We start from the raw sequence: 13,295 nt of genomic DNA, 5'->3' as shown, positions 1-13,295 counted from the left end.
TCCCACACAGTCATGAGTCATTCTTCCACAGGAGGAATCAGTTGGAGAAAGTATAGGGCTATTCTGGGGGAATCACAAACTATGTCTACTCACCACAGATAGGGAAGTAATAATAAACAGACCAAAGAAATGATTGTACGAAGTCCTATTTGGCAAGCCAAAGAATTTACTGGAATTGCTTATAGGAGAAGGGGTGAGGGGTTGCTTACAGGAAGGAGCCACTCGAAGGGAAGCCGCAAACCCCAGTCCATGTGGGTGATAGCTCACATCCCTGGATCTCTCTGCACTGTCTTTACTGCTTGTGTAACTTTCGAGTAGGAGAGGTCTTGCAAATCAGGTAAATACTGAGGTTTCCCGGAACTCTTTGAATCTTGAGGATCCTCCAATCTGGAGGAACTATTTCAATTTGGAGTATATTACCAGACAGGAGAAGAAAGTCATTACTGAGTGTCCATCATTCCTGACAAACAGTGCCATGAACTAAAGGATGTGGGCATCCTCAGCTCTGCCAACACCTTGATTTTGATCTACAGAGACCTGTGTCAGACTAGTAAGGATTCTATAGAGTTTGTATGAATTACAAGATGATAATTTGCATTTCTTTAAAAAGTCTATAGAAATTTATTGTGAGAGTGTGATACCGTGGTGGCCCACACCAGCACAGCTTAGGAGTCCAAGACTTCTTCATGGGCACAAAATTGTGTCTTCTCTTGACTGTTCAGTTTAGGCAAAACTGTTGCTCCTAGAACTATAATCTATTTACCTATCAATTATCTATTTTTCTGTCAATCATTTCTCCCTCATCTATCTCTATAATAGTTTATAAATAAATAAAATACAATGTAGTCCAACTTTAAGATGATAAGAACTGCAAAAGGAAGAGCTCATATTAAGTTTATTAGATTCATAAAGACTTCCTCTCTTTCCATCTCTCTTTTTTCAGAGTAGGTATCAATGTATAGCTCAGACTTGTACTGAATTAATGATTCTCCTGCCTCATCTGACTCAGTACTGACATTGTGGAAATTTATCATTCCAGACCTATAGGCTTCATTTTAAGACTATAAATATATTTTAAAATATATTCTTTTAGTTGGCAGTTAGCACTAATAGAACTTTATATTATAATCAATTTCATCATATATATTACTTTTTGTTCCCTTTGTTTTTTGAGACATGGTTTCTCTATGTAGCCTTCTCCTTCTATAACTCACTCTGTAGACCAGACTGATCTCAAACTCAGAGAGATCCACTTGCCAACTGCTGGGATTAAAAGCGTGCACCACAGAATATATATATACATATATATATATACATATATATATATGTATATATATATATAATTGTTGTTGTTGCTTTGTTTTTCCAAGAGAGGGTTTCACTGTGTAACCCTTGGCTGTCATTTTTAAAGGATTCTCAATTTCTGTGGAACTTTATGGAGTGTATAAGTTTTATACATCAAGCAGGCTTGCTATCGGAAAGACTACACTGCCATTCTTTTATTTGAAGAAAGTCACCTATGAAACAAGCATATTTAGTAGAATAACTGAAATTCTTCAAGAAGCGCCCCCCCCCCCAAGATAAAGCCCAAAACATCATTCTTCTGTCCCCCAAAGCAAAAAGCAGGTAATTTCAGACATAACAAGCGATAATGATTATTATGGAATTTTGTCCTTGCCATCAGGGCACCTGGCTTATGAGCTTTCTCTTAAGTATTGGGGATGGAGCATGAGAACGAAGCTGCATTGCTCAGCAGCTTTACACCCCGGGTGGCCATTGATTCCCAGGTGCTCCTCTCCAGGTGCCAACTCCTGCCTGTGTCTTCAGCTGGTAGAGTGGCCAGGTCCTGCATTAGCCGCACCCCCGGCATCCAGGGTGCGTTGCCCCAGACGCCAGCAGTCTGAGATCGGGCTTTTTTGGAGCCCTTTCGGTCGGATCGCTGGCTTTTCTGATCGCTGTTCAATTTTGGACGTTCTGGGGGGTGGGGTGGGGGAGGTTGGGGGATGAGGACTTCCCCACACTGGAATGAAACCTAGGCTACAGTTGCCTGCAAGTCTGTTCTGTCTCACATCCTCTCACCAGCCCGGTGTGCTAGGTGCCTGCAACCAGTGTCAAAAGAGACTCCGTTCCGTTCCAGGGATACAGTGAGCATGGTTTGAGGAAAGTGTTTGGAAGATGTGTAACAAATCTGGTCGATTTAAAAATAGATGGTCGCTGTATAAATTTCCTGCACATTTTGGGTAAGATTTTTATTTCCTGCCATCAAGAAAGCACATTTTAGCCCTGCCTGGTGGCGCTTGCCTTTAATCCAAGCCCTTGGGGGGGCGGGGACGGGGGCGGGGGCGGGGGCGGGGCATCTCTGAGTTAGAGGCCAGCCTGTTCGTTCTACAGAGCCAGTTTCAGGACAGCCAGGACTACACAAAAACTGTCTCAGAAAAATAAAGTAAAACAACAAATGAAAAAAGAAAAAAGGAAGAACACACACACACACACACACACACACACACACACACACACACACACACACACACACACACACACACACACACACTTCTAGAGCCTGAGGGATGGCTGGGTTCCTGGAACCCACAATGAAAGAACCGAATCTCTGCAGCAGATCACTTTAAAAAAAAGATACAGTCTCCAACCTTTATAATCTCTCTCTCCCCCCCCTCCCTCCTTCCTCCCCCACCTCTCTCTTTCTTTCTCCCCCTCTGTCATGGCTCTCCCACCCCCCATCCAGGCTGGGAGAGTTCCTTAAGAGTTAGAGAGCTCACATAGCTCGCATGTGCATCAATGTAAACACACACCGCAGAACCAACCGATACTGAAGGAGCTTATACTATATACAAACTAAGTCACACCCTCGGATCGGTAGACAATGGATGCCGGAACAGGGAGAGAGATTTACTTCTATGATGAGGTCACTTAGTAAGGGGTGTATGCTCCTGGAAAGAATCTCACATCCAGGACTCTTTCTATAAGCAACTCTAAAGAAACTCATTAGGATTAGGTCTGTCTGTCAGTATGTTTCTCCCTCTCTCCTTACCTCCACTGAAAGTACAGGACATGAAAGTAGGAGGGAGCTGGTTGGGAAGAGGATAGGAAAGGGTGGGAGGAGAGGGACAAGAGAGAATAAAGAAGGTTGAGTAGGCTCAAACCCACTATACACATGTATGAAAATGTCATAAGGAACCTATTTCTACGTATATTTAACATACACAAACAAAACATTCAAATGTTTATGATTTTATTATGATTTAGGATTTTATTACTATTATTTGTTCTTGTTGTTATTAAAGGTTAAATTCTCCTCGTGTAGTTCAGTCTAGCTTCAAACTCATAGGGCTGCCTAAGTCTTCCATTGCTGAAATGACAGGTTTGAACCACACCAAAAGGTTTGGGATAGTTCTGTTGTTGTCACTTACATTATAAAGAACCTTTGGATTTGGTTAAAGTTTATGGACACAAAACAGATAGACAGACAAAAAAAATTCCCTCAAAGCTACTGCAGCCAGCTATGGTCATGTACACCTAGGAAGAAGAGGCAGGAAGGAGAACCTCTATGAGTTTGAGGTCAGCTTGGTGAGCAAAAGTTGACATAGTGGTGTACAAAATTACATATGAACATTTGACATTAAAGAACAGGAAAAGGTGGCTGTTCAGCCTGAATGAGAAGAGACAGAACATAGGCAACACTGTGTGTGTGTGTGTGTGTGTGTGTGTGTGTGTGTGTGTTTTATGCATGCATGTGTGTATGCATGTTCAAATGAGTGGACATCACGGTGTGGATAAATGTGTATGCTTGCATGTGACATGTCTACCTCTACCTCTATGATAACATGCTGACATTAAGTATCCTCCATGGTTGCATGTGACGTGTCTCTACCTCTCTCTACCTCTATGATACTATGCTGAATTCAGGTGTCCTCCCTGCTTGCTGTACATTTTATTGAGGCAGGATTCCAGTTTGCCAGCTTACCTGGAGATTCCATGTCTCTGCTTCACACGTGCTGGGGTTATAGGTAGTTGTCACACCTGCCTGGTTTTACATGAGCATTGGGAATCTAAACCACAGTCCTTATGTATATATGTCCCTTCTTATTTATTCTAAATCTTTATTAGTAAATCTACTATATCTTAGATGGGCCTATGAAATCCTTTTACTATTTGTGTGTGTGTGTGTGTGTGTGTGTGTGTGTGTGTGTGTGAATGTGCATGTGTGCGTGTATTTTCTGAGTATATCATGTGCCTCTGGGTACCCATGGAAGCTATAAGAAGGCATCGGATCTCATGGAGCTGGAGTTATAGGAAGTTGTGCACAGGTCAATGGGGATGCTGAGAACTGAACTCAGGTCTTCTGGAAGTGCAGCCAGTGCTATTGACCGCTGAGCCATCAGTCTCTCCAGTCTCATGATGGAAAGATCATCCATCTCTCCAGTTCATGAAATTTAAAAACACATTTTAATGCAATGATTGATTTGCTTAAAAAGACAGACAGTGCTGTTACTGCACAGTATACTAATTAATTGTGCAAAGGAGTTTCTTTTAAGGGGTCAAGAATAGAGGCAGAAGACTCAAGCTTCAAGTCTTTCTCCCTAAGGTCAAACTTTGAATACATTTACAAGATAAAGAAGCAGGCCTCAGGAGAGGGTGTGTTCCACATAAACTTCCTGTTTCAGGGCTCTTGAAAGAGTGCTTAAGAAAATGTAGGTGTTGGTAAGATTGGGTGGTAGATGTAAAACATTCACCAATTTGACCCTTGTTTAGGCCCAACTGAAGGGTCAGTTGATTCAAATGGCCTCAAAGCTCCTGAAATGCAACTCTGGCTACTGTTCCCACAACACACAACATAAGCACCACCAACAGTGATCTGAGGCTGTAACATATACAACTTTGAGCCCTTCTGAATGAGTGGTTTTTAAAGTCAACTAAAACCAAACTAACTACAAGCAAGTGAAGATGGTGGGTTTGTTTCCCAATCCTCTTGACCCCTCCAGCTGGAGCTTATGTGTCTCAATACAACCTTGATTAGATCTTTCCCTTTCCTCACAATATAAGGCTCGAAGTGAGTCTTAACTACAGGGAGACACCCCAAGTGCGACACGAGAACAGAGTTCGATGCAAGAGGTTTATTTTTCAGGCGTGTCAGGTTGACCTTCAATCAGCCCCTTGTGACAAGTGTGTAGAAGGCAACCCCTGAATGGCTATAAGAAGCAGTTTTTATACAGGTTACATCAGCAAGGTTACAGTTTAAACTTATTGGCTAAGCTTACTGGCTAGCAAGCATATGACATGTGTGGCTATCAGTATGTCAGTACATTCTGTGGTTTTTCAAGAATGTTCCTACTTCTCCTGAGAACTGTGGGTAGAGAATGGAACTTGGCCTAACCTTGACCAGAGGCAGGAAGCTGGTACTTGGCCTAGTCTTGACCTGAGGCGGTGGCTGTAAGGCTGCCGAAAGGCCCTAGGGTCTTTCAACAGGAAGGGTGACTTACTTAGGTTTTCATTTTAACTTTTAGGAGTTCACTCTTGTTAAGTGAATTTGGCACTATTTGCATTTTCTTTCACTAACTCGGTCCTATTTATTCTTTTGCTCCTTTGCTTTTTCTGAGAGGGAGAGAAAATGTTCCCACCAAGCAAGAATAAGACCACTCCTACCACAGAATTTGAGCTAAATTTTAAGCAAGCTTTATTAAATACTTTCCAGGGATGATGGACACTGGCCAAGTCCATACCAGGCATCCCCAGAAAATGGCGCCAGATATTAGTCAGAAGGTTAAAAAGGCAAAACCCACAAGGTACTTCCCACCTTTGTCCAACTGGGGCACGCATACATCCTGCCGTACCTCTGCCTATGGTGTTAGGGTTTAAATCTCGGCCTGTGTCCGGGCAGAACACACAAAGCCAACAAGGGTCCATGTGGAGAGGTTTAATGAGAGAAGAGTAGAGGAGAGGAAAGGATGGCCATGAGCACATGGAGGGAAGTGGGGGGGAGAGATAGAGAGAAGGGACAGGGAAGGGGGCAAGAGCAGGGAAGAACAAAGAGCAAGCAAGAGGGAGAGGAGGGGCAAGCAGGAAGCCCCCTTTATAGTCAGGCACAGCTGGCTGTTGCTAGGCAACTGTGGGACGGAGCATACCTGGCTGTTCCCAGGTAGCTGTAGGGGGTAGAGCTTAGACAGAATAACAACATATGGTACCTCACACCCATCTGTGATCAAACACATTCTGTGACGCTGGAGCAACCGACCTTGTTTACAGAAGTGAAAACACATAGCTTGTTATCTTACATAAATGGACCCCAGTGTTCCAGGAAGTTAACTGTTCTTATCACTTCTCGTTCTTACACAACCATGTTGGAAGTGCAGTTCCCTCAGAACTATTGCTGCCTTTGCTTTGTTGCTTAGATCTGACAGGTCCTCATCATATATATAGTTTAAAAATGAAGCAGTGTGCTGGACCAAACTGTGCGAGTGGTGGCTGGGTAGGCACACCCGCATGTCTGCCTGATGCCACGCCGCACAGTGCCAGTGAACAAAGACACCCACAGGCCAGACCACAGCCAGGGAGGACTCACTGGTGGGCTATAGACATCCAGAGACACCCACTGCATGACTTGCCCACATCAGGAGTCACTACAATGTGCAAGTATGGAGAGCAGATGGGAGAGAAAGAGAACTTTGAGCATTATGAAGTAGGACTGGAGATGCAAAGGTGGAGAGGAATGGTCTGATATGAGAGGTCTGCACTGCCACCTGAGAGCCATGTGTGGGTCCATGGCCATGTAGCGGTAGGGGTCTGTGCCAATGTTTGTAGCTAGTATTACTACTAATGATCATGCAGATGTCCCTAGTCTGGGTAGGTGCCTAGGACAATGTCGATGTCTAAGGGCTGAGCAGAGCTGGGCCCACCCCTCACTGGATGCAACACTCCAGAGAACTGGCCCCAACCCTCACCTGCTGCAGCACTTAGGAGAGCAGGTCTTGCACCTCCCTTGGGCAGAACAGTACAGCTGGTGCTGGTGTCAGAGGTGCAGGTAAGCCAGCCTGAGGGTGTGGGTGAGAGCAAGCTGGCTTAGCCACTTACCTGCTGTGAGGTGGTAGGGGCAGGAAGATGATGTCTTCCCTCTCTTCGACACCTGTGGCAGTCAGAGAAATAGTCTTGCTTCTCACTATCTGCAACAGTAGGGAGAGCTGGCCCTGCCCCTTGCTGGCTGCTGCATTGCATGAGCTAATTGGGGCAGAGCTGAAGAGTTTAATCTGGCAGTGTAGGTGAGAAAGAGCTAGCTAGTGGTCTGACCACCTCATCTACCATCCAGGCCCAGATCCAGGGTTTTGAGTTGGTCATTCCACCATTTATCTTACCTATGAACTGCTGGAGTACCGGAAAGAGCCGGTCCTGCAGAGTCAAAGCTGCACAAGTCCCCGTAAAGACTATCCAATATTGATGTGTAACTGAAGCCAGAGGCCACAAACAAGACTAGTGACTCATTGCAATCAACATTGGAAAGTAAGGATGTGTGGACTAAAGGGTATACTGTGTGACACAACATGACACACTAGAGCTTCCATGATGAAATGTTTTTATTTTTATTTTTTAAAAACATTTATTTATTTATGTATTTATTTATTTATTATGTATACATCATACAGCTTTCTGCCTTCATGTATGTACCTGCAGGCCAGATTATAGATGGTTGTGAGCCACCAGGTGGTTGCTGGGATTTGAACTCAGGACCTCTGGAAGAGCAAACAGTGCTCTTAACCTCAGAGCCATCTCTCCAGGCCACATGTTTTTATTTTTTAAAGTTTTGTTTCTATCTTGTTTTACAGGGATAGAGAGAGGTTATAAAGGTGGAGGGTGGATACAAAGGGATGGGAGGTGAGTGGGATTAGGGTGCATGACGTGAAATTTACGATCAATAAAATGTGTAGTGAAAATTATTAAAATCCCAATCCAGTTCTTCTACCTTATTTTGTTCATTGAGTTTCCAGATGAAAAATATAGTCACAGTCATTATATTTACAATAGGCTCTAAACAGCACAATAGCTGTGCAGCTGCCTCCCCTCCATGCTGTTAGAATCCACTTTCCTATCCATAACCCCAAGTTATTACTATTTACTATGTCCCATCTGGGCTGCCCTCAGGGCCATGCTCTCTTGACCCTTAACCCACGGTGGCTTCTCCTTCCTCTTCTGCACCTTCCCCTCAAGTGGTCCACCTCTCCACCCAAGACTGTGAGACCTAAAACCCCACCTATGTCTCTTCTGCCCAGCTATTGGCTGTTGGCATCTTTATTAACCAATCAGAATTAACTTGGGGGCAAGGTCACAGGGGTTATGTGTAGACTCCAGGTCTTGGGGACCCTGCACTTAGCATTACAATAGACAGTAAAAGACAAAACCTCAACTGGAAAGTTAAAACAAAGCAGCATTTGCCAGGGAAGCAGGTAGGCTAACTACAGATGTTCACCCCACCCTCCTCTCCTCCAATTCCAACCCCCCAGTCTCCTCTCCAGTTTTGTAGCAGACTACCTGCTTTGGTTTCTCCTTAACTCTGCCCCAGTTCTTAGGGGTGTTAAGTGATATTGTAAACCAAATGGACATAACATACTTAGACAAAACAATATACCTTCCACAACTCAGAGAACTTCCTCAAAATTTGACCATATTCTTGGACACAAAGCAAGTCTTAACAGATACAAGAAAACTGAAATAACACCCCAAATCCTATCTGACCACCATCACAGATGAAAAACTGAACAACAAAAACCACAGAAAGCTTAAAAACATATGGAAACTGATTAACTCATTCTTGAATGAAAATGAACACCAGGACACAAGGAAGCAGTTCTAAGATCCAAGTCCATAACACTAAGTGTCTACATAAAAAACTGGAGAGATTTCATACTAACAACTTAACAGTACAGATTTTTTAAAAACTTGTCGTATTTATAAGCATTTTTTTGTTTTTTTCCCCTGTGCATTGTTTGCCTATATATTATGGCATATAATTTAGTGTTTATTGGATCCCTAAGTGTACAAATAAATGGTGTCCCTGCATTTGTATCTTGTGCCTTTTCTTGGGCTCCTTTTTCTTCCATTGTTCTATTCTGATGTATTAGTTTTTGGTGTATCTCTCTATTATAATTTATTATAATGTTGTGGTGGTTTATAGATGCTTGGCCCAGGGAGTGGCAGGATTAGAAGGTGTGGCCTTCCCTTTCTTCCTGTAGATTTTGTCCCTTTCCTCCAGACAGCTTAAAGGTGGTGGGGGATAAAGAAGAGAACCACTTCTTGGTAAATATGTCAAGTCCATGGGATATCTGAGGCTAAGACCAGAGAGAAAAGTCCTCAAGGAGAGAGGGAGCCCCTTCTTGCCAGTCCAATCTGCCTCGGTCTGCATCAAAACAGATTTTGAAACTCTAGCAAATTAAGAAATTAACATGTTTTCTAAAAAATAAAAACATAAAAATCTGAATATGACACAAACTGATAAGTAAAAGCCATGTGAAAACCCCCATATTGTTATGCAGCTCTTTGATAATGCAAATAAAGGTATATAAAATTGAAAAAAAAAGAAGGTGTGGCCTTGTTGGAATAGGCGTGTCACTGTGGGCATGGGCTCAAGACCCTCACCCTAGCTTCCTGGAACCCAGTCTTCCACTAGCAGCTTTTGGATGAAGATGTAGAACTCTCAACTCTGCCTGCACCATGCCCGCCTGGACGCTGCCATGCTTCTTGCCTTGATAATAATGGACTGAACCTCTAAACCTGTAAGTCAATCCCAATTAAATGTTGTCCTTATAAGAGTTGCCTTGGTCATGGTGTCTACTCACAGCAGTAAAACCCTAACTAAGACAATTGTATTATATTGTATCTCATTATACTATGTTAAATATTGTTACATTATATTCCCTTGAAAACCTGTTTGTTGTCTAATGGGAGACAGAAATCTGGATGGGATGGGGGAAGATGGGAGTAGGAGAGGAAACTGCAATTAGGATTTATTGTTGAGAAAAAAAATGTATTTTCAATAAAAGAAAACAAAAGTAGGTTTTGTCTGTTAGGTGATAAACTGGCCACCAATAGAAACACTATTCTTTTGCCCATTATACCTTGAGTCAGAGAAGTTAAGTAACTTGAAGGTCTGGTTACATACCCACTCCAATATAAGCGAGGTATTGATGAATCACAGTACCTTAGAAATCTGAAAATAACTCAAATCTTTCTTGTTCAAAAAAGGGAAGCTAAGAGTCAGAGAGGCTGTATCATATCCATTCATATGGTAAGGACTTGTCAAGGTCCATTTGATGCTAGAGCTACTGCCTTGCAGGAGTCAGTGTTGAGGTTTCTGGGGATGACTTCCTTTTGGGCTGTGATTATGAGTCCTTAGGTAGCTGTGTCTGAGGTAGTCCAGGTTCTTTCCTAACGTCTGATTTAGCTCTCTGTTGACTTTGGTCATTTTCTCTCTGCAAATAGTATATATGACACTGTCCTTCTTAATGCACTTGGACTGGCATCAATCCTCAACTTATACAGTACCTCCAGTTCCAGCCATTGCTTTTGCCATTTTTGTTTCTCATCTTCAGTCCTGTCACTCAATACTTCACCTTTCTAGAGCCTCATTCCTGATGGTTTTGGTCAATATTGTATTTTTAAAAACTATTAAATAAAACTGACATTGTATTTTTCAGTTTGCTACATACTTGGATACCCACTACTTCATCTTACAAGTTCATGTAGCTTGTTAGTGACTAAGCACAGGTTCCTCAATTCTGGCCCCTGTATCATGATGACCATTCTCATTACACTATTTGCTGTCTGGTAGAGCCTGAAACAGACCCACTCCTAACATTATTAACTACAGCTTAAAACAAAACACTAACAGGATAATTTTCCCTTTGAGAATTCTCTGCACTTCCAGTGAAGGGCTTCCTGTCCTATAAGAGCTCCTGTTACTGCAGAAGGAAATAGAGATTGACTGAAAATGATTAATAATCTTTATTCATGTATGACAAAGTATGAGCAGGGGAAATGTTCTCATCATTACAGCAGCCCTGAACTCTCTCAAGGCATGATCTCTAGTATTAAAAACAATACTCAAGGATTGGGGATAGAACTCAGTGGTTGAGCAGTTGTCTAGCCTGTGCAAATCCCTGGGTTTGATCTCCAGTAGCCCCCTACCCCCACCCCACAAACACATTCTCTTTCTCTCTCAAGGATTCATGAAGACTTAAGTTTGCTATAACATATAATAAGCATGAAAAGGAGTTTATTAAAAATTCCTTTTTTTGGTAATTGTTCCTGAAATCTTTAAATTTAATAAAAATAGTTACTTTTCTCCCTTTATCACATCACACGCCATTTTCAAATCAATAACCTTATTCCTTATTTGGGAATACATGTATCAATGCAATCCGTTTAGTATGCATGTATACTTTTTAGGATGGACCACTTGGGACTGGATAACCATTTAGGGTGCTGTCTGTGAGGAAGTCTAAATTGCCTCTCAGCAGTTGTTAACTGCCTATAGCTCTTCATTAAGTGGTGAGGCTCTATGGATTTCCCTGTTCCATATTGGCTTGTTAGTGTCTTTGTTCAGAGCTTGTTTAAACTGTCTCAGTTTTGAGATCTCATGCTCATGGAAACTTGTCATATTTAGAAGACAATTTTGCAGTAGACTTCCTGGTCCCCTGGCTCTTACAATCTTTCCTCTCCCTCTTCTGTTATTCCCCAAGCCACAGGTATATGGGTTGTGTTCAAGATGTTTCATCAGTGGGGCATCTCACAGAACTCTGCATTTTGATTAATTGCACTTTCTGTTTTTGAGTCTGCTTTGAAAAATAGTTTCTTTGAATGAAGGATGAGGGCTACATCCATCTGTGTCTCTGAGCTGAGTAGACAAGTTAGGGATGTCCCTAAACTTCATTTAATAAAGTGGTGATTAAAGGTCATTCCACTTACTAGAGGAAAACAAGCAAATAGTGGCTATTCTGTTAATTTTAGGATGGTTGTACTTCACCAATTTTGGCAGACTGTTTTCCTATGCTATTCTGTTAGAAAACAAACTTTGCTTTTGCTTTGGCTTTTGACGTGTCAGTGAAATTCGTACCATCTTTGTCAAATGTATGCTGTCTTCTTCACTTGTCATTTTTGATATCAGAACTTCATGATTCAAGTTAGTCCCTTTAAAGTTTAAAAGAAGGCAAAAAGCAACCCTTAGTATACTTAAAACAAGAAACTGTAACAAATAGTTTTGACATAATGTATTTCCTTTGCTGTAAGTAAGGAATACTTGCTAATTAAAAACAAAACAAAACAAAAAAACCCTTTCTGTGTAAGTGGAGCATTGTGGCTCACACCCACAATCTCAGCACCACTGAGCCCAGGGTAGAGGTACCCCGAGTTCTGGCAATCCTGGCTAGTAAGCAAGACACAAGCAAGCAACAGCAACAACCACCACAAAGTCAAAGCCTAAAATGAACATTTATGGAACTTGAATAATTTTATCAGGAGAAAGCTATACAAGTAAAGCCAGCTTTAATACACAAGAAAGGTAGAAAAAAATTTTTTTGGGGGGGGCATTTTTAGTATGTTTGGGGTATTTTTCCCGAGGTACATTTCCCCACATTTTGTTTAAGCTAATACGTGTTCCTTTATTATAAACCCAAGTAACTCTGTAGTGCTCATTATAAAAACATATTTAGCTGTTTCCTTAGTTTTGCAGTTACGGCATTTGACATTTTGGTTGTAGCTGACGAATCTATCAGCAGAAGTATTACTAAATCAAAGGTTGAATATTTTTTCCCGGTATCTTATTGTAGTTTTTGCAATGTCAAATCTGTCACTAAAATACGCACTTTCATCTGTTCGCTGAAACACAACTGGAGACGTCTTTAAGCCAATTTTCCGCTTGGTTTATTTTACAACTTTAAAGCAGGGTTCAAGATCTAAACCTCTGGCTTGACTTCCAGCCTCCCTCCCGCGTTCCACAGCTTTCCAGCAGCTGGGACAGACCTCAGTACGCCCGCGCACCCCAAGTCCTCCCCGCTCGGCTTACAAGAATCTGCACAGATGCGGCCATTGAATGTCCCAAGATTCCGGTGCCCACAAGCTGTTCAAGGACAGGACTTGGTCCAAGAACCCGGAAAAGCGGAAGCTGGAGGACCTCCACGCCCCGCCCTCGGCGACGCCACCACGCCCTGTGCCAGACCCAGACCAGACTCGTCGAGCGCAGAATGAAGATGCCGCTCAGCCGGGCCTCTTCTTTAGAAGCCCGCAATACCCGTAGC

At 42.4% G+C, this 13,295-nt stretch overlaps 1 protein-coding gene across 3 annotated transcripts in view; it reads right to left on the bottom strand.

Annotated features, from left to right (window-relative positions):
* Window positions 1-13,163, bottom strand: part of Trappc3l (trafficking protein particle complex subunit 3L) — a 115,250-nt gene extending 102,087 nt beyond the window's left edge. For 2 of the 3 annotated variants that reach the window (XM_087596734.1, XM_087596735.1), the window contains exon 1: window positions 13,064-13,163. The gene's annotated coding sequence lies outside the window, so the exon portion shown is untranslated. 3 annotated transcript variants of the gene reach the window in all.
* Between the last annotated feature and the right edge of the window lie 132 nt (window positions 13,164-13,295).

The sequence above is a fragment of the Rattus norvegicus genome, chromosome 20 (genome assembly GCF_021556685.1).
Source record: "Rattus norvegicus strain SHRSP/BbbUtx chromosome 20, alternate assembly SHRSP_T2T, whole genome shotgun sequence".
Lineage (NCBI taxonomy): Eukaryota > Metazoa > Chordata > Mammalia > Rodentia > Muridae > Rattus > Rattus norvegicus.
This window is presented reverse-complemented; position numbering and strand designations above follow the sequence as displayed.